The sequence below is a fragment of the Lissotriton helveticus genome, chromosome 3_1 (assembly GCF_964261635.1).
Source record: "Lissotriton helveticus chromosome 3_1, aLisHel1.1, whole genome shotgun sequence".
In the NCBI taxonomy this organism is placed as follows: domain Eukaryota; kingdom Metazoa; phylum Chordata; class Amphibia; order Caudata; family Salamandridae; genus Lissotriton; species Lissotriton helveticus.
Genome location: NC_136061.1, coordinates 655,563,027 through 655,583,911, shown reverse-complemented (window position 1 = coordinate 655,583,911; position 20,885 = coordinate 655,563,027).

The window sequence follows — 20,885 nt, the reverse complement described above, 5'->3', positions numbered from 1 at the left end:
CTGGAGGAGACCAAGAAATTTGCCAAAATATAGCTACTTTTTGGGGGGTTTGGGGGAGGAATGGTTAAAAAATATATATATAGTGCAACAGAAGAAAGTCTGGTTTCTTTTCTCTGCATATGGTATAAATGAACAGTTTGTGGTGCTAAAGTCACCATCTTCCCAGCTTTCAGGAACAGGCAGACTTTTGTCAGAAAACTAAAACTTTTTACCCAGTTTTGGCATTTTACTGGGACATACCCTATTTTTCCTATTTTTTGTGGTTTTAACCTCCTTCCAGTTGGTGGTAGAAATGGGTGCAAAACCAATAATGGATCCCAGAAAGCTATACAATTCTGAAATTTAGACAACATTCTGGGTCATTTGTGTAGATCCTTCAAGGTTTTCCAAGTTAAAATTATTTAAAAAAACATATGGAGTTGAGAAAAGCAGCCATTTGTGCCTAGGTTTTCACCTATAACTTCTAATTATGGCAGATTTTTAAAAAGCAATATATATATAGTTACGTCCGCTGGACCCTTCTGGCTCAGGGGATATATAGGACTAGATTCACAGAGAACCCGAAGTACCCAGAGCCAATAACTGAACTGCACCTTGCAATGGCTTTTTATTGTGTACTGGGCATACAGCAATTCATGTGGTAAAATATAAAGAGTGAAAAATAGGTATCAAAGAAACCCGTTTATATCTGAAATGGGAACAACATATGGAGTTTAGAAGCAGTGGTTATTTGCATACATCTGAATTTGTGGGTACCCATACTAGCATGTGAATTAGAGGGTATTGTTCAAAATGACTTCTTTTTTACACACGGTCTTATACTTGGAAGGCAGAAATATATATGAAGATAATTGGTAATAATATTTGTTCTACTATTCTGTGTTCCCCTACATCTCCCGATAAAAATGGTACCACACTTGTGTGGGGAGGCCTAGTGCCCATGACAGAACCGGCCCAAAACGCAACATGGATACATCACGTTTTCTCACTGAAAACAGACTGTTTTTTGCAATGTGCCTAGCTGAGGATTTTGGGCCCTAGCTCCGACGGCACCTAGAGAAACTTAACAAACCTGTACATTTTTTTAAAATAGACCCCAGGCGAATCTAGGATGGGATGACTTGTGTGGCTCTCACCAGGTAGATTCTGTTACCCTGAATCCCTTGAAAACCTTAAACTTTGTAAAAAAAAAAAAAAAAAAAAAAGAAAAAAAACCCACACTTTCCGTGATGGAAAGTTCTGGAATCTGTGGGGAGCCACAATTTTTCACCCACCCAGCTTTTTTTTTTAACGGAATTTTATATAGTGCAAACTTGACCCTAAGGTATCGGGTATCAGATTGCTTTACACAAGCACCAGTTGCGTTACATGAGGATACATTCATTTTTGTTAGGCATGGGGAGATAAAGTGATTAGCCCAGAATCAGAGGATGTTGCGTGTCCTTGCCGAGACTCGAGCCCGGTTCCCCAGATTTGAGCTTGACCGCCCTAGCCGTTACGTCAACTCCTCTCCCCTAACATCACTTACTTCTAAGCCACATTAAAAATATGGCAGCGCATCTATGTCAAATTTAGTGACCGAGTTTTGAAAAAGTTGGCTCTTGTGTATTCATAAACGAATGACATTCAAGCAATGTATGTAGAACTGATTCCACTGAGCCGGTCAAACAATAGCAGGCCTATGCAATGTCATCCATTGCACTAATCCAGGCCTGCGTGTGCTCATATTCCGTAAACAAATCTGTACATATAATTAACATTATTGAGAGGTGAGCGACATATTGAAGTAAGCTAGGATTTCTTTTGAGACACATTTAGTATACATATTATACTGACAATTTCCTCAAATTTCATGTTTATTTCCAATTTTGGGCAAACTGATCTGACTTGGCTGTTAACACTAGCCTTAAATTGTCTCATAGTGAATAAGCTATTGGTTTACATGTTTTCAGATTGGAGTACTTTGATCTACTGCTTACAAAACAGGACAAAACCATTAAGTAGATCAACTTGGTGACCTAGTTTAATAAAAACCTTTCACCATTAGTGTGTGAGCAGGTGTCAGAGACACTGAAGAACACAAGTGTCTGTATTATTGACTAACCACATCGAGATTAAAAGCAAACTCTGGCCTAATGTTCTCTGCCGGATTTAATTTATAGAATACCTCCGCAAGTCTGTTACTCCCATAACAATAAATCAAGACCTTATATATGAGAGCCAAGCCACGCCCCCATAAATTATAAGACAACTTTTGAAATAGGCAAAGGTGCACAGCCTGAAAAGGGGCATTACATTAACTTAAGGCACCTACTGGGGCTAGCATGGTTTTAGTTTGTGTTCTTGGTCCATAGCCAAGCATTTTACTCACACCAATGTGCTATATCTATTTTTGTCAACTGCCAATAAGCATTGTATGCTCTGCATGAATCAAGACCATGCTTAAGTGTTAGACCTATGCAACAAAACAACTGCCAGTACTTGCAATCTACTTATACTCTTACTTTTGGAAAACACATTGATCTGAAACAATATGTCATATAGACTTCTCTTTCTGTCTGAAACAAATCTTATTTTCATATTTATTTCGTTTTTTTACATATCAAAATGTACACATTTAATAACTTTTTTACACATAATTAACATTTGCACCTTATAACATCATCAAATCAACTAAAACATTCTTTACTTTATCTGTTTCTCAACCTCTCATACTCTCTTCATACATTCTTACATTCACCATACAACCTTTCCACACACTCTGTTTCAAATTAAAAAAGAATACATTTTGCTTGCATTATTAACAAACAACAGCCATGGGATACACATTCATAATATCTCAAATGATTTTTTTAACTTAAATCTCTTAGAAGATTCCCTAGGCTGGATTGACGCCATCCCGCTCTAATGCGGAAGTGAAGACCGAGATCGACGGTTTCCTTGAGCACTGAGCAGCAGATTAGGATACTGCGGGATCGCTCACGTAAGAATTGAGCTCCCACCAAAAATCCGAAGAGAATAACTCCAACAGCGCTTCCGAACAAGAGTGGCAGCAACCATCTCTCATTTCAAAATATATGGGCATCTCTTTTCCAATTGAGAGCCGTTGAATTGAACAGTGTCAAGCTACGTGGTCCTGATGAGAACTTTCCACATTCTACGGAGTTCTAAACGCGTATGTCAGAACCCGTAGCGCGATCGCGCCTGCCAAGCTCAGGAACTACATTTCCCATGAGCAGGCGGGGTCCCGCAGGAAGTACATCTTCAATGCAGACGCGCATCCGGGTGCGCGTTATTCTGGTGTTTGTTTGCGTCCGGCGTGGGAGTCCTCACGCCCGCCTTGAGTCTGCTGTAGGTTCCCTCCTTGAAGGGTCCATTGTTGGAGAATCTCCGACTGGCTGTTTCTGCTGTTGAAGGATCAGCGCGTCAGCAGGTATTGCCGGTCCATGATCTTCGGCCGCTCTTGCGGTCAGCTGTATACTTACCTGTTTGATGTGAGCGGGGAGGCACGGAGTCTGTTGTGCACGACTCCTAACGGTTGCTGAAACTTGCTTGGCTATTTCGGGTGTGGCGGAACACGGTGGCGGTCGAAACCACGTGTTACCGTACACCCAGGTATTGTTCTAGTGCTATGAAAACGGGGCGCTGTAGTAAGGTCAACTACGCGTCTCCGTTCTGACTTTGGGTATTACAAGTAACTAAAGAGGAGGGCTTGTAGTGAGGAAACTACAGGTTTCTCCAGTTCTATTTGTGAAGCCATCCATTGGGGTTGTTTGTTGGCAGAATCCGGTGGTGGTCGCAACCACGTTTTGCTGTTTGGCATTATTCTAAGAGCGGAGTGTTGTAGTTTTTGCTTCCTACACACTACCGTATCCCTCTTCCTTTGTGTTGGAGCAAACATATTTACTTTTGGATTCCTTGGACACCCCTTGTACATTGCGTCCTCTGGCACATCTGTGGTATGTTGTGAGTGGTGGGTTAGGGCTCTCAGTACAGTGTGTGTGTGTCTGGTATGTCAGTTATGTTTTCTTTAACGATATGTCTATGTGTCCCTTAGGCCTTCCTCACAGATTGTGGCAGAAGGGCTGTAGTTGTTTCCTATCCAAGGTCGGGTTTTCTTTCTACTCAGGTACTTACCTGTTTTCATGGTTATTAGTTAGACTATATGAGTGTAGTATATCATGTTAGTATGCACTTAATTGATGCCTGTCTTGTCTTTTGTTACAGGCCCTTTTTCCCTGCTGACCCTACCTGTACCCATCCCTCCATTTTTTATTTTAGTTTGTTATTTTTCTCCCTCGCCTAATGGCTCGAACACCCTGTGTTTACACTTCAGGGTGTTGGTGACATTTGGAGGTGGAACCATACTTGCAGCGACTGGATCCCGTGGAGTTAACCTGACAGCGTAGACCAGTTCTTCTTTCAGCCTTAGGAATCGTCTAAGAGATTTAAGTTCAAAAAATCGTTTGAGATATTATGAATGTGTATCCCATGGCTGTTGTTTGTAAATAATGCAAGCAAAATGTATTCTTTTTTAATTTGAAACTGAGTGTGTGGAAAGGTTGTATGGTGAATGTAAGAATGTATGAAGAGAGTATGAGAGGTTGAGAAACAGATAAAATAAAGAATGTTTTAGTTGATTTGATGATGTTATAAGGTGCAAATTTTAATTATGTGTAAAAATTGTATTAAATGTGTACATTTTGATATGTAAAAAAACAAAATAAATAAAAAAATAAGGTTTCAGACAGAAAGAGAAGTCTATATGACATATTGTTTCAGATCAATGTGTTTTCCAAAAGTAAGAGTATAAGTAGATTGGCAGTACTGCCATTTGTTTTGCTGCATCGTATATTGAGGCTTGGCCTTACTGCTCTGAGCCCCAACCCAGTGGTGGTTTAAGTGTTAGACCTGGCACCATTGGCGTGGGTCTCCCTTCCCTTTTTGCTTTTTTGTGAAGAGGCAATGGAAAAAAACTAGTTTCCGATACTATGGGCCCTGTTCTGGCGCAGAATATTCCAATTCTCACCTCCAACGCCAACACAGACGCACAGCTACTCAATGACTGGGTCGGGAATATGGTTTCATCCATTGCACCAGCCTCACGAGCTCTATCTAAGCGTGACTCCCCCTCCGCCCCCTGGTTCTCTCAGGAACTTAGAACGGAGAAAGCAGCCTGTAAGAAGCTAGAGAGACTGTGGAGAGCGAACTACGGGCTCAATGAAAAGGCCAACTATAAGGAAGCATCAAAAAAACTACAGAAAGCTATCAGAAAAACAAAAAAACAGTTCTATGCGGACTCTATCCAGCAGGCAGAGCAGTCGAGTAAGCAGATCTTTAAAGTGGTCCAGTCCTTTTTTAAACCCAAATGCATCGAGAGGGAGATCCCCCCGTCAACTATTTTATGCGAAAACATCTCGGAGTTCTTTGACCAAAAAATCAAACTAGTCTACGAATCCTTTAAACCAGAAACAACAATGTTGAAATTGGACCTTGCTATGAATAATGTAATGGGTGAAACCCTAACTCAATTCCAGATGATACCACTGAGTGCGGTGAGACAAGAACTTATCCGTTGCAAATCCAGCTCACCGGACGACCCATGTCCACCCAAGCTGTGGGGCATCATAGCTGATTTTGTGGCCCCCACAGTACAACAAATTTGGAACGCGTCCACCGCCTCGGGGGTTTTCCCGAACATCTGGAAACACGCAACCCTCCTCCCGCTGAAAAAAAAACCCAATGGGGACCCAGAAGTCCTCAGCAATCTTCGCCCAATCTCCTTGTTAGCCGCCCCGGAAAAAATGCTTGAGAAAATAATACAGCGTCAGCTGAGCGAATTCATCGAAGCAAATAAGATACTACATGAGACGCAATCGGGCTTTCGTCCCGGCTTCAGCACGGAGACAGCACTAATTGAGGTGGCAGAGTCAGTAAGGTGGTCGATGGATGCAGGAGACTCAGCGATGCTGGTACTCCTGGATCTGTCGGCCGCCTTCGACACGGTAGATCATGCTAGACTCTTGATGCGACTGGCCGACATAGGTATCTGTGACAAAGCACTGGGATGGATACACTCTTATCTAACCCAGAGAACACAGAAGGTGGCTCTAGGGACTGTCTCTTCAACACCCAAAGTCCTTAGTTGTGGAGTTCCACAAGGATCGGCACTCAGCCCCCTCTTGTTCAACATCTATCTCGCCCCTCTCTTTACGTTGATTGCCAACTGGGGTGTCAAGGCAATCTCTTATGCCGATGACACCCAGTTGGTATTTCCATATTCAGAGGTGTCGCAGGAGTCCTTCTCGAACTTCAAGGGCTGTCTCCAGGATGTAGCCTGCTGAATGAATACGAACAAATTAAAACTAAACGCCAATAAAACTGAAGTAATCTTTTTTGGCAAACGCCCACCGCCTCCCTCAGAGTTATGGTGGCCTGCGGAGATGGGTCTAGCCCCCTCACCCAGCCTCACGGCAAAAAATCTTGGAGAGCGGTGGGATGACAGTCTGTCCTTTACCTCGCATATTCAACAAGTAGTCGGTTGCTGTTTGAGTAAGCTGAGGAATCTCCGTAAGATTCTGAGACTTCTCCCGGAGAGTTGTCGGAAAACTGTAATCCATGCCACAGTAACATCTAGGCTGGATTACGCCAACGGACTCTATCTGGGCTTACCTAAATATCTGACTCACAGGCTTCAATTGGTCCAGAATGCGGCTGCGAGACTGTTGCGAATCCCTTTTAAGCATTCAGTCTCTCCGCATCTGCGATCACTGCACTGGCTACCAGTTGCCAGCAGAATCAAATTTAAGGCACTCACGTTGGCCTTTAGATCTCTGTTTGGCACCTGCCCGAAGTATTTGAAAACCCGTCTCCCGAGATATTTCCAGGCCCGTGCGCTCCGTTCCAATAGCCACGTTCAACTTGTTGTCCCACGAGCTAAAAAGGCTCGATTGGGAGGTCGTACTTTTTCGGCAAATGTAGCAACGCTATGGAACTCCCTGCCCCCAGCAATCCAGCAAGCCCCCTCTGAACCTTGCTTCAGGAGGCTGGTAAAGACTTGGCTCCTTACCCAACCACGATAAATTCCCCTACTTCTACCCTCTGGGTCAGCTGTGTTCTTACTAGCGCCGGGACACCTCCATCGTGAGGTAGCTGTCGCGCTTTATAAAATGATGTATTATTATTATTATTATTTTTTGCTGTTGCCTTCTGTGTGTTTGTTATATGTTTTGCTGGTCTAGATGCTTTGGGCACTTTGTCACTGCTATTCAGTGCCAAAGTGCAAGTGCTCCCTATTGTAAAATGTTGTATTGGATTAGTGACTCCAGGATTGGTTTATTTGATTTACTCGTCAGACCCTAGTACAGTGCACCATGTGTGCCCAGGGCCTGTAAATCAAATGCTGCTGGTGGGCTTGAAGCACTAGTTGTGCCACCCACAGAAGCAGCTTGTAAAATGTGACTCAGGCCTGCCATTGCCTGTAACTCAGGCCTATGTGCAGCCTGGGGCTGCCACGTTGACTTGGCAAGTGCATCCACTTGCCAGTCCCTAAACCTTCCCTTTTCTACATATTAGTCACACATAGGGTAGGCCCAAGGGCAGGGTGCATTGTGTGTAAGAGGTAGGATATGCCCTGATGTATGGGGCATGTCCTGATAGTGAATTACAGCCTATTTTGTTTTGCACTATTGCAAGGTTACCTATTCCCGTAGGCCAGAATGGGCAGTTTGATTATATCTTATAATCCTAACTGACTCAGGGAACTAGGTAGAAATTCGAGTTTAGTATGCCTGAACTCAGAATGATAAAACACATCTTTTAGTGAGGTTGGTTTTAATATTCGGTGTTTGACAATACCACTTTTAGAAAGTAGGTATTTTTTTACCTAACCATCCAAGCCTTCCTCTGCTAGGTTGTGTATTCCATGTCTAGTTTGTGAGTGACAGGGGCTGGGGTGGCTCCAGGAGACAGGGTGAGTCAGCACAACGCTGAATAGACCTATCTGCATGAGGAGTGGTGGGAGGAGTAGCACCTGGGCCTGAACAGGACTGTGCCTGCCTTCCACAATGCTGGCTCCACCCCCTGTGGTGTGTCTGACGACCCTGGCCCACACTGACAAAGGAAGAAGCTGTGCACTGGCAGAATGCACCCAGAACTGGTATGGACTAGGTAGAGACACTCTCTGCCTTAAGAGACAAAGGATTTGTGTGTATAAAAATGGGGGACCCAGACCCCAGAACTTTAGATCACTTCTGGGAATCAGGACAACCCTTTGCCAAGGAGAAGAACCAAGGAAACTGAAGGAGACTGCCCCTGTGCTGTGCTGTTGGGGTTGGCCTGCAGTGGTTACTGTATTGCCAAGGAAAGGAGAAAAGGAACTTTGTGTGTACTTTTGCAATCTTGAAGAATCTCCAAGGGCTTGAACTGTGCTTGCCTCCAGCCTGAAGTCTCAGGGATACAAGACTTCACCACCAGCTCCCCTAAATTCCCTTGCTGAGGAATTCTGCCTGCAGAGAGGTGCCTACTATTGTTTGGGCCCTCTGAGAAGACTGAGTCGCTGGAAGAACGACGCAACGAGAAGCGTGTCGCTGCCGCAGCAGTAGCTGTCGCATCCCCAAAAAAGGTGCCACCACTGCAGCTGTTCGCCATCGCCTCATTGACGAAGCATGTTGCATCACCGGAGAAACGAGTTGCCACCGCAGAGGTCACCATCGCATCACCGGAGAAGTGTGACGCAGGGCCTGTCGCGGCTCAGAAGTTACTGAGTTTGCCGCACGGCCGTTGGGCGTGCACACATCACATCCAACGTTGTTGCAACACAACGCCATTTTGTTGCATCACACCGGATTGTTGCATCGCATCATGGTGCCATTTTGTCGCTTCGCACCGGATCACAGTAAGAAACCGACGCATCACCTTCTCTCCGGTAAGGAACCAACGCATCACTTCCCCGGAAGCAAGGAACCGACGCATCACTTTCCCTTTTTTTTTGTATTGCGTGACGCATCCAAGTTATTTGAGAGTAAAGTGTCTCATTTACTATCTACATTGAACTAAGCTATTTCTACCATTTTAAAGCCTCATTTTTGATTACAGTATTGTGGATTTTTGGTGTTTGGTCTTGTGTTAAGTCTAGTAAAGATTACTTATTTTTCTAAACAGGTGTGGTGTCCATTTGTAGTGTTTTCACTGTATTACTGTATGTGTTCACAAATGCTTTACACACAGCCTCTGAGATAAACCTGTCTTCTCGTGCCAAGCTACCAAAGGGGTGAGCAGAGGTTATTTTAGAAGTGTACTCCCTTTCCCTGACTAGAAGCATGGGTCCCTATTTGGTCAATGGTACCCACCTCTGCCAACTAGAGACCCCTGTTCTAACATTAAGGCAGACTGCAGGCCAGCAACATTCTAGGAAATATAAAACTATTGTCAGAAAAGCCGTACTTCAAGGTCGGATATCACCTGAGTTTGCTCAGAAAAGTTGACCTTGATTAATTTCACTTTAACTCAATGATGTGTCGCCTGAATAATAAGGCCTCAGATATCCAGCTCTGCTTCACACCCTTATCTATAATAATTCTCTACCATTTCTCAGTCTATCAGTGCTTTATGTAATTAAATTAATTTCTCCTACATTGTTCAATGTCTTTGAGAATTCTACAAACCCATTTCCACCACTTTCATTTGAGGGTAGTTAAGCTTTAATACCATGAACATGCCTTTCTGAAACATTATACAGTTAAAAGGAAGTATGCCAGACTGCGTTATCCAGTTTTTAGCTGGAAAAATCCCAATGGTATCTTGGCTCAAGGACCTAACTTGGCTGACATACAATAGTTTCCCAGGGATATAATTTTCTTTAACTTTTTAAAAAGGTAAGCAATATTTCCCCTTTGTACAAGTCTTGAAATGTGCCTTATTTACCTACTTGACCCAACAGCACTAGACAATTAATTTGAGTTAATCTATTTTATTTGCAGTTATTTTAATGTAGGTTTTGTTTTGGCAATTTAGTATTCTGGTTTACTGTAGCAGTTTAAAAAAAAGGTCAACTTACCGGTAGCAGTAACTTTCTGGATTAACATGCGAACCTCCTGTCTACCTCGAATGACAAGTAAATGCCATCAAGCCCTATAGGAAAGCCCACCAAAAAAAGGGAAAACGGAATCTGAAGATGGGAACCACAAACAGGGACTTCACAGGAGTATGACATCATAGTGAAAGGATAAGATGCCAAATGGTCAAAGCCCAAAGGAAAAATGGAAGAAAAAAATAAAAAAGGACAAGATCCCTCAAGTCTCCCGATAAAAATGGTACCTCACATGTATTGGTAGGTCCAAGTGCCCGTGACAGGAAATGGCCCAAAACATACTGCAGAGACTTCAATATTATCGATCACAAAATGACCTGGTTTTGTGTGGCAGTCACCTGGGTTTGTTGGTCCCAGGCTCGACGGCCAAGGAGGTGTGGCTTGCTTGCATTCCTCATTGTTTTCCTACCCAGAATTCAATGCAAGCATCAAATTTAGCTAAAAATCAAATTTTCCTCACATTTCTGTGTGGGAAAGCTGGAGGATCACCGGGCCATCAAAAATGTCCTATCACCCAGTGTTCTCCCAGGTCTCCCGATATAAATGCTACCTCACTTGTGTGGTTGGGTCTAGTACCCACGACAGGGAATAGCCCAAAATGTACCGTGGAGACTTCAAAAGTATCGATCACAAAAGAACCTTGTTTTATGAGGGAGTCACCTGCATTTGTGGTCCTGGGCTCGATGGCCATCTAGGGAAACCTACCAAACCCCAACAATTCTGAAAACTAGACAGAGGAGTACAGGGAGGTGTGGCTTGTGTGGATATCCCAAAATGTTCTTACCCAGAATCCCCTGCAATTGGAGGAAAAGCGTATGCAAATGTCCTTGACCAGTTTAGTGACAGAGTATTCCCTTTTGATAGATGATGTTGAAACCTGGAGGCAAAGCATTGACATTTTTTGTTCTCCATTGTTGCGAATAGGTCTATTTTTGGAGCTCCCTAGAGGTTGAAGACCTGTTGCAGGCTCCTTTGTTTTATCTCCCTTCCGTGCGAGCTGTTCTGTCTGCTGAGTTGATCCGCTTCGGTGCTGTCCGTTCCTGGCAGGTGAATTGTCTGTAGGCTGAATTTCCTTGAATTGGCCCATTTCCTCCGTATTTCCTGAGCAGGTTTGCTTAGGGTGAATGATTTAGTTCCTCCTTGTATGTTCAGGTAAAACATTGTTGTGGTACCTGTCTGGATCAATACTGTTCTCTAGGAAGTGGATATGCTTTATAGAGTCTGCATGTTTTCACTGACCCCGTACCCTCAGGTTTCCTGGATGTGCTCCCCAATCCTTGTGGGTCACATCTGTTGTGATGGTCACTGAGGGAGTGGTGTTTTGAAAGTTGTGCCTCGTGTTAGGTTCTTGTAAGCCCACCATTGTACCTCCGTCTGAACCTTTTCTGTTACAACCACTAGATCCTCCCAACTCTCTGTGATTTGTGACCAACCGCTGCATAGCCACTCCTGCAAAGGGCTCATATGGAGGCATGCATGATTGATGAGGGGAATGCATGATTCTATCATGCCCATGAGTTTCATGACAGTCCTTACTGTCAGAGACCCTTCTGGTAGGAGAGTTTCTTGTATGATAGCTTGTATACTCCTTTGGGTCGGGTATGCTTGTGCAACTTTGGAGTTTAATCTTGCTCCTAGGAAGGTCTTTTCTTGTTCTGGCAATGTTGGGCTTTGTTGTGATCACCTGATGCAAATGTGTGTAACATCTTAGCTTTGAATTTGCCTCCACCAACCAGTCGTCTAGGTAGGGATAGACTTGGATTCCTCTCCTTCTTAGGGATGCAGCAACCGCTGCTATGCACTTTGTGAAGACTCTTGGTACCGATTTTATCCAGAAGGGCAGGATCTTGAATTAGTGGAGAATGTTCTTGTGGAAAAACCTGCGCCATTTCTTATGAGCTTTGTTCATGGGGATGTGATGATCGGTGTATTTTAGATCTATTGTTGCCATGAAATCCCCTTTTTGTAGCTGTGGGATTACTTCTTGTAGTGTTGCCATTTTGAAATACTACGTGCAAAAGAATTTGTTTATTTATCTGAGGTCTAAGATGGGTCTTAGCGTGATATCTTGCTTTGGTACCAAGAAGTAAGGTGAATAGTTTCCTTTTAAGTGTTCCCTTCTTGGTACCATCTCTATTGCCCGTTGTTGTAGGAGTTCCCTTATTTCCTGTCTTAATTGTAAGAGTTCTGTTCCTTGGACCATCTTTTTTTTGGTGGGAGTTTGTTTGTTTGCTCCATACAATAGCCGTGGCGTATGACATTTAAAATCCATCTGTCTGTGGTAATGTCTTCCTATTGAAATAGGTGGTGCGCTATGGTGCCTCCCACTGGTGTTGTGTGTGGGGCTTTTGTGTGGCGGTTATCCCCTGGCTCTTCCACTGCCCTGAAAGGGGTGCCATGGTTGCTGTTGCCAGGCTTGGTATACGGCTTGCTGGTTTGATTGCGGTCCGCCGCCCTGTGCTTGCTGTTGTTGTTGCCTTGTTGAGAAGACTCCCCTTCCTGTGGGTCTTCCGAGGTTCAAACCTCCTCTCTAGAAGGTGCCCCTCTGTTGTAGGGCTCCCATAGCCTTGGCTGTCTCATTGTCCTTTCCCATTTCTTGAAGGGATTCATGTACCTCACTTCCAGGCAGGAGTTTGCTATATTTTTTCCTCTTCTGTATGATGGATTCTGCCCCCTTTTTTCCTCTTCTGGGTTCATCGGTTCTTCGATGTCATCCCATTGTTGGTAGCCATACCTGTTTAGTAGGGTATTGGAGTTTGCAATGCACCCTTGTGTTGCTGCTTCCTTTTCCATCTTTCTCCCCACCATGTCCATTCTTATGCTTTCTCTCTCTGGATGTGGGCCAATGGAGGAGTAAGCATTGCTCCTTCTTCTTGCTGTGGTGACAATGATGGGGTCGGGTACTGTGTTTCCCTGAATGTATTTAGGGTCCTTTGTGGAAGGCTTATATTTTTTCTCTATCCTTGGGGTTACCCCTTTTGCTGAGGCAGGCTCCTTGAAAGCCTCCTTGCCCTGGTCCAGGATGCTTGGTATCATTGAGAGGCATTGTGTACCTTTGGTGGATGGTGGGAAAGCCTCTAGGAGAAAGCATGAGTTTCCTTTCTCCTCCTCTAAGGGGACCCCTAAGGTATCAGCTGCTCTCTTGATGAGGCTGTTGTAGAAGGCTATTTCTGGGGGCAAAGCCTTCGAGGGATAGCTACAGACCTCTTCTTCTGGGCTCTGTGTCAAGCTCGTTCCATTCTTCCTCGAATGTCCCTGAGGCTTCCTCCTCTACTGGAGCATCAAGCTCCTCTTGGTGAGGTTCGGGGGTTGAGAGAGATTCGAGGATATCTTCCTCCTCTTCGGTGTTTTTGGTGACAGCGCGGGTTTCGCAGGAATTCGCAATTACTTCAGCGCCTCGTCGAACTCCTTTTTTCGTAGACGGAGTGCAGGCATTTCTGCTTACAGGCATCTCTTCTTTTTGTCCACCTCGAGGGCCCTTTCGGCGTCTTTTCCCTTTTGGCCTCTCGTTCGGCACCTGCCTTCGTAAATTTTGACGATCTTCCCTCGTCTGTATCCCTGGGTTGGGATCCGTGGGTTCCTTTTGGTCATGGCTGACATTTTTTTCGACACCTGGGCTGCCTTTTGCACCTACGTTTCGGGGCCCTTGGTTTCTAACAGGTGAAGGCTTCTTAGCTTGTCCAACTTCTTTCCTGTGTCCTTTGTCGCCTTCTTCGCGGTACGCCTCTTTTCAGCATCCCCTTTCGAGGATCTCAACATCTGACCTCCTCCCCTGTGTATCGATTCTGCGATTGAGAGGCCCAAGTCCCTCAGCAATGGTCGTTTCTGGCTTTGGAGCATGGCTGCATAATGGTCCTCCCTCTGCTTTTGGCGTACCTGGACTGTCTTAGACATGAAAACTGTGCAGGCCTCACAATCTTTATCCTTGTGATCCCTCGGCAGGTGGAGGCTACAAATGTCGTGTGGATCGCATTGTGCAAACTTGTGGTGACACACTGGTCAAAATGTGAAAGGAAAATGCTACTTACCAGTTTGCATCTGTTCTTGGCATGTAGGGCTGCTGACATTCATATCTTAGCATAGATCGCCGCCTAGTGTTGGGTCCGGATGTTTGCACCTTGTTGTCCTGGAAGAGTCTTCGAATTATCACAAGATAGGTGACTCCTCCCCTGGACTACAGTGCGCATGGGCATCCTCTCCATCCTCAGATTGCTTTTCGCCATTGTGGCAAAGATGGAGTAGAGAAAAATAAGAGATGACCATGTAAGTGTATGTAGAAAAGATTACTACAGCTGAGACAGGAACCGGGACGAGTGTGGGCGATATGAATGTCAGCAGCCCTACATGTCAAGAACAGATGGATACTGGTCAGTAGCATTTTCCGTTCGTGGCATGTGGGCTTCTGAACTCATATCTTAGCATAGACTGTATAGCAGTATCTCCTCTAGCGGTGGTTACCTGTACCAGCTGCAGCAGTTTGAAAAAGAGTTTTAAGGACAGCCTAGCCTACAGCAGCTTTCTGCTTTGCTTGCACGTCCACACAGTAGTGTTTAGTGAAAGTGTGTATGGTAGACCATGTAGCCGCCCTACATATGTCTTCTAGGGGAATATTTCCTAGGAAAGTCATGAATGCCCCCATTTTGCGCTTTGAGTGGGCTTCTGGGGGGACTGTTGGAGTGCGCTTAGCCTTTTGATAGGATATTTGAATGCATTTAACTATCCATCTGGCTATTCCTGATTTTGAAATGGGATTACCCTTATGTTGTGGAGAAAAAGCAACAAGTAGTTGCTTTGTTTTCCTGAATGACTTAGTCCTGTCAACGTAATATAGCAGAGCCCTTCTTACATCTAGTGTGTGTAGGGCTCTTTCAGCCACTGACTGCGGGTTTTGGAAGAAAACTGGCAATTCTATTGACTGATTGATATGGAAAGTGGATATAACTTTTGGCATGAATTTAGGGTTAGTACGAAGCACTACCTTATTGTGGTGTATTTGCATGAAAGGTTCCTGAATGGTTAGTGCCTGTAGCTCACTCACTCGCCTGAGGGAGGTAATGGCAATCAAAAATGCCACCTTCCATGTGAAGAATTGTAATTCACATGAATGGAGTGGTCCGAAGGGAGGCCCCATAAGTCTGGTAAGTACTTCGTTTAAGTTCCAGACTGGCGAAGGAGGGTGCTTTGGAGGGATGATTCTTTTAAGTCCTTCCATAAAAGCTTTGATAGGTGGTATTCTGAACAGGGACACATGTTGTCTGTTTTGGAGATCTGCTGCTATAGCAGCAAGATGTAGCCGTATGGAAGGGTATGCCAGATTGCATCTTTGAAGATGTAACAAGTAACAGATTATGTTTTGGATGGAGGCATCTAATGGATTGATTTGGTTATTATTGCAATAAATTACAAATCTTTTCCATTTAGCTGCATAGCATGCTCTAGTAGTTGGGCGCCTTGCTTCCTTGATAATGTTCATACAGTCTGGAGACAAGTTAAGGTATCTGAACTCTAAGACTTCAGGAACCAGATCGCTAGGTTCATCTGATTGGGATCTGGGTGCCTGATTTCTCCATGGTTCTGAGTTAATAGCTGTGGCGACAAGCGCATTCTTTGATGGGGAACTACTGAGAGTTCTAGGAGCGTCGTGTACCATGGCTGTCTTGCCCATGTGGGAGCAACCAGGATCATTGTGAGTGACTATTGCCTTAGTTTGCGTGCCACCAACGGAATCAGGGGGGCTGGTGGAAAAGCGTACGCAAATCTGTCTGACCAGTTCATCCATATCGCATTGCCTTGTGACAACGGGTGTGGGAACCTGGCGGCAAAGGACTGGCATTTTGAGTTTTCTTTTGTGGCAAACAGATCTATCTCTGGATGCCCCCACTTTTGGAAGAATGGTTGGAGAACTTGAGGGTAAATCTCCCATTTGTGTATCTGTTGGCTGTGTCTGCTTAGTAGATCTGCTATTTGATTGTCTTTCCCTGGTAGGTGTTCTGCGAGGAGAAAAATGTTTTTGGGAATTGCCCACCTCCATATGCTCTGTGCTAGGTGAGACAGGTGCGGAGAGTGTGTCCCTCCTGGTTTCTGGATGTAGTACATGGCTGTCATGTTGTCCGTCCGGATTAACACAGCCTTGTTGTACAAGTATTTCTGGAAGGCTTTCATTGCTAGAAATACTGCTAGCAACTCTAAGTGGTTGATATGCAGTGTCCTTTGCTTGACTGTCCAGAGCCCTTGGACTGAGTATTGAAGTAGGTGTGCTCCCCAACCTGTCAGTGATGCGTCCGCTGTTAATACTACTTGTGTAACTGGCTCTTTGAACAGTCGCCCCTTGGAAAGGTTTTGTGGGTTCCACCACTGCAGAGAGTTGTAATTGCGACTGTCTACCATCACTAGGTCTTTTAGTTGTCCTTGAGCTTGGTTCCACTGCCGTGCTAGGCATTACTGCAATGGACGCATTTGAAGTCGGGTATGAGGGACAATGAATATGCAGGAGGCCATCATGTCTATAAGCTGCATGAACACTCGAGCTGGTAAGGAGTGTTGTGGCCGAAATCTTTGAATGAGAGTCTGTATGTTGGCTATCCTGGCTGGATTTGGATATGCCTTTGCCACTAAGGTATCTATTGTTGCTCCCAGATATTGTTGTATGTGGGAGGGCTGCAGATGTGATTTTGGGTAATTTATGGAAAATCCCAGACTGTGCAGCAGCTGGATTGTCTGAGACGTATGGCTTGCACACTGGCTCATAAAGGCCAAATCATACGCGCAATCGTCCAGGTATGGAAACACGTGGATGTGTTGCCTTCGGAGGTGTGCTGCTACTACTGCTAGGCATTATGTAAAAACTTTTGGTGCTGTAGTTACCCCGAAGGGGAGAACTTTGAATTGGTAATGGTGACCTTCTATTGTGAACCGGAGATATTTCCTGTGAGCTGGATGTAAGGTATGTGAAAATATGCATCTTTGAGGTCTAATGTAGCAAGGAAATCGCCTTGCTGGAGTAACGGGAGGACCTGTTGTAGAGTGATCATATGGAAATGCTCTGAGAGTATGCATTGGTTCAGAGGTCTGAGGTCCAGTATGGGTCTGAGGGATCCGTCTTTTTTGGGAATTAAGAAGTATAGACTATACTCCTGTTCCCTGGTGTTGAAAAGGGACTGGCTCTATGGCTCCCTTTTCTAGCATGGATGTGACCTCTTGTTGTAACAGCGTGATGTGTTCATTGGACAGTGTTTGGGTGGCATGTTGGGTGGAGTAGAAGTGAGTTCCAGGCAGTAACCATACTGGATAATTTTTCTCTCCCACCTGTCTGTGGTAATGGCATTCCAGACTGGTAGGAATTGTTTTAGTCTGCCTCCGACCAGTGTTGAGTGGTCTGGAGGAAGTGTGAACAAGTCACTGTTTGGTGGCGGTGGAGGCTCTGGTGTTGTTGCCGCCACGTCCTCTGCCCTTGTTATTATTGCCTCTATAACCTCCTCTGTTTGAGCCTTTATTAAAGGTGCTCTGGGAATTACTTTTGAATGTTGAGGAAGTTTTGGATATATTGCCTCTCCCGGAGCCTCTGAAGGAGGAGCGACGAAAGGAACTGCTGGGTTGTTGAAACTGAAGTGCGCCCATAGACTTAGCAGTTTCAGTATCTTTTTTCATCTTTTCTAAGACGGTGTCTACTGCTGGGCCAAACAAGAAATCTGGGTTAACTGGCTGGTGGAGGATGGTTGATTGCACTTCGTTCTTAAAGCCGGAAATGCGTAGCCACGCATGCTGGCGTAGTAATACGCTAGTGTTGATGGACCTGGCTGCTGTGTCAGCTGCGTCAAGTGCACATTTAATGGAAGCGTTTGTGATAAATTTGCCTTCCTGTATCAGGTCATTAGCTTTAGCTTTAAAAGGTTCTGGCAGGTATTGTAGTAAACTCTCCAGTTGGTCATAATGTGCTCTATTGTAGCGTGCTAATAGAGCTTGTGTGTTTGCAATCCTCCAGGTATTTGCTGCCTGGGAGGCCACTCTTTTGCCTGAGGCTTCTAATATCTTTGACTCCTTGTTAGGAGAGGGAGCATCTCCTGTTTGTGAATTAGCTCTCTTTCAAGCATTTGCTACAACCAGTGAGTCTAATGGCAACTGGGACTTAATATAAGAAGGGTCTGTAGGGGCTGATTGATACTTTTTCTCAATTCTGGGATTGAGGACACGCACTCTGGCTGGGTCTTTGAATATGTCTGGCGCGTGTTTAAGTACCCTTTTTAACATAGGAAGTGTACATACACTTTTTTCTGAAGTAGGAAAAGTGTGAAATAGGAAATCTTCTTCTATTGGGTCAGTGTGCATGTCTACACCATGGTATTTAGCTGCCCTATCCACTAGTTGGTTAAAAACAATGGTGTCGTCGGTAGGCGACGGCTTTGTAGGATATGTAGAGGTGTCAGGGATGGGTTGTGGCTCGTATGTATCATAAGGATCATTCTGGTCATCCCATGTGTTATCCTGTACATCCTGATCCTTGGGTTCTACAAAATTATCCTGAGGATCTTCCCCCATGTTTTCTGTCTCATCATAACCTGAAGGTGTAGGAGAGTAAGGCACAAAAGGCATGTCAGGAAAGAAAGGAGGAGGAGTAAAAGGCCTTGAAGGAGATGTTCCAAGGTCTTTTTTCTTTGGAGGAACAGGGGAAGAAGTGTTAGTGTCCAATGGCCTCTTTTTCTTCTGGTAAACTGTTACGTGTCCTGTTTCAGGGTCTATATACAGTTTTGGTTGTTCTGCGCTCACTGGATCAGGATGGAAAAGTTCTTCCTAAACTGTCTGTGGTTTTGGCGCCAATGGTTTTGGCTTAGTCACTTGTTTGTGGTGAGTCTTCGGCTCGAGGGCTTTCAGCTGTGGAGCTTTTTTCGGCTCGACTGCTGTTTACGGGTCTGTGACCTTTTTCGGTTCGACTACTCTTTTTTGTTCCACGTCTTTTGTTGGCTGTACTGCTTTATTTGGTTGGGCGACCTTCTTTGGTTCGACGACCTTTTTCGGATCGACCGGTTTCTTTGGTTCGATAACCCTTTTTGGTTCGACGTGTTTTTTGTGCTCGAAGACCCCTTTCGGCTCGATGTTTTTTGTCGACTCGGCGGACTTCTTCGGGTCGACAGGCATTTTAGTGTGATCAGTTTTTTGTAGATCAACACTCTTTTTAGGCTCGACGGCCTTGTTCGGGTCGACGTTGTTTTTTCGGATCGACGACCCTCTTTGGTTCGAGGCCCTTTTTTGGATCAATAACTTTCTTTGGCTCGACAACCCTTTTAGGTTCGATGGCCTTTTTGGGAAGAGTTTTGCTCGTTCCTGGGGTATCAGAAGGCTTGTGTATCATAAGGATCATTCTGGTCATCCCATGTGTTATCCTGTACATCCTGATCCTTGGGTTCTACAAAATTATCCTGAGGATCTTCCCCCATGTTTTCTGTCTCATCATAACCTGAAGGTGTAGGAGAGTAAGGCACAAAAGGCATGTCAGGAAAGAAAGGAGGAGGAGTAAAAGGCCTTGAAGGAGATGTTCCAAGGTCTTTTTTCTTTGGAGGAACAGGGGAAGAAGTGTTAGTGTCCAATGGCCTCTTTTTCTTCTGGTAAACTGTTACGTGTCCTGTTTCAGGGTCTATATACAGTTTCGGTTGTTCTGCGCTCACTGGATCAGGATGGAAAAGTTCTTCCTAAACTGTCTGTGGTTTTGGCGCCAATGGTTTTGGCTTAGTCACTTGTTTGTGGTGAGTCTTCGGCTCGAGGGCTTTCAGCTGTGGAGCTTTTTTCGGCTCGACTGCTGTTTACGGGTCTGTGACCTTTTTCGGTTCGACTACTCTTTTTTGTTCCACGTCTTTTGTTGGCTGTACTGCTTTATTTGGTTGGGCGACCTTCTTTGGTTCGACGACCTTTTTCGGATCGACCGGTTTCTTTGGTTCGATAACCCTTTTTGGTTCGACGTGTTTTTTGTGCTCGAAGACCCCTTTCGGCTCGATGTTTTTTGTCGACTCGGCGGACTTCTTCGGGTCGACAGGCATTTTAGTGTGATCAGTTTTTTGTAGATCAACACTCTTTTTAGGCTCGACGGCCTTGTTCGGGTCGACGTTGTTTTTTCGGATCGACGACCCTCTTTGGTTCGAGGCCCTTTTTTGGATCAATAACTTTCTTTGGCTCGACAACCCTTTTAGGTTCGATGGCCTTTTTGGGAAGAGTTTTGCTCGTTCCTGGGGTATCAGAAGGCTTGGGTTTGGTCTTCAGAGCAGAGTCGGAGGACGGGGCCTCTGAAGGAGTTTCTCGATCTCGGCTAAGGCCTTTAGGCGATGCTTCGACCGGAGCCTTGTCTTGAGGTGGAAGCGGGGTTGGGGGCTTGGTGCTCACGGTTTGCCCCGGTGTGATTTGGTCATCGGAGTCCGACTGGTCCTCTACGGTGACGAATTCTAGGTCGTAGTCCGCCGCTTCTGGGAGGTCGTGCTCGTCATCGAAAATGTTCTCCGGTTCCGGTGCCTGCCGCTGCATTTCTTGTCTAGCGGCCCTTCGGTTCCGGATAGTTTTCTTCGACCGGAACTGAGCACAAGCTGGACAGTTTTCCTCGTTGTGCTCGGGAGATAAGCACTTGTTGCATACTGTATGCTTATCAGTATGTGGGAATTTGGAGTGACATTGGGGGCACCTTTTAAACGGGGTCCTTTCCATCGGCAGCAGGCCCAAGTGGCGTCGAAAAGGCCCAACGGCCCGCGTCGACGACCGGATCGAGATGGAAAGTATTATCGAGTCAAGGGGTACCGAACGAGAACAATACCGTCGA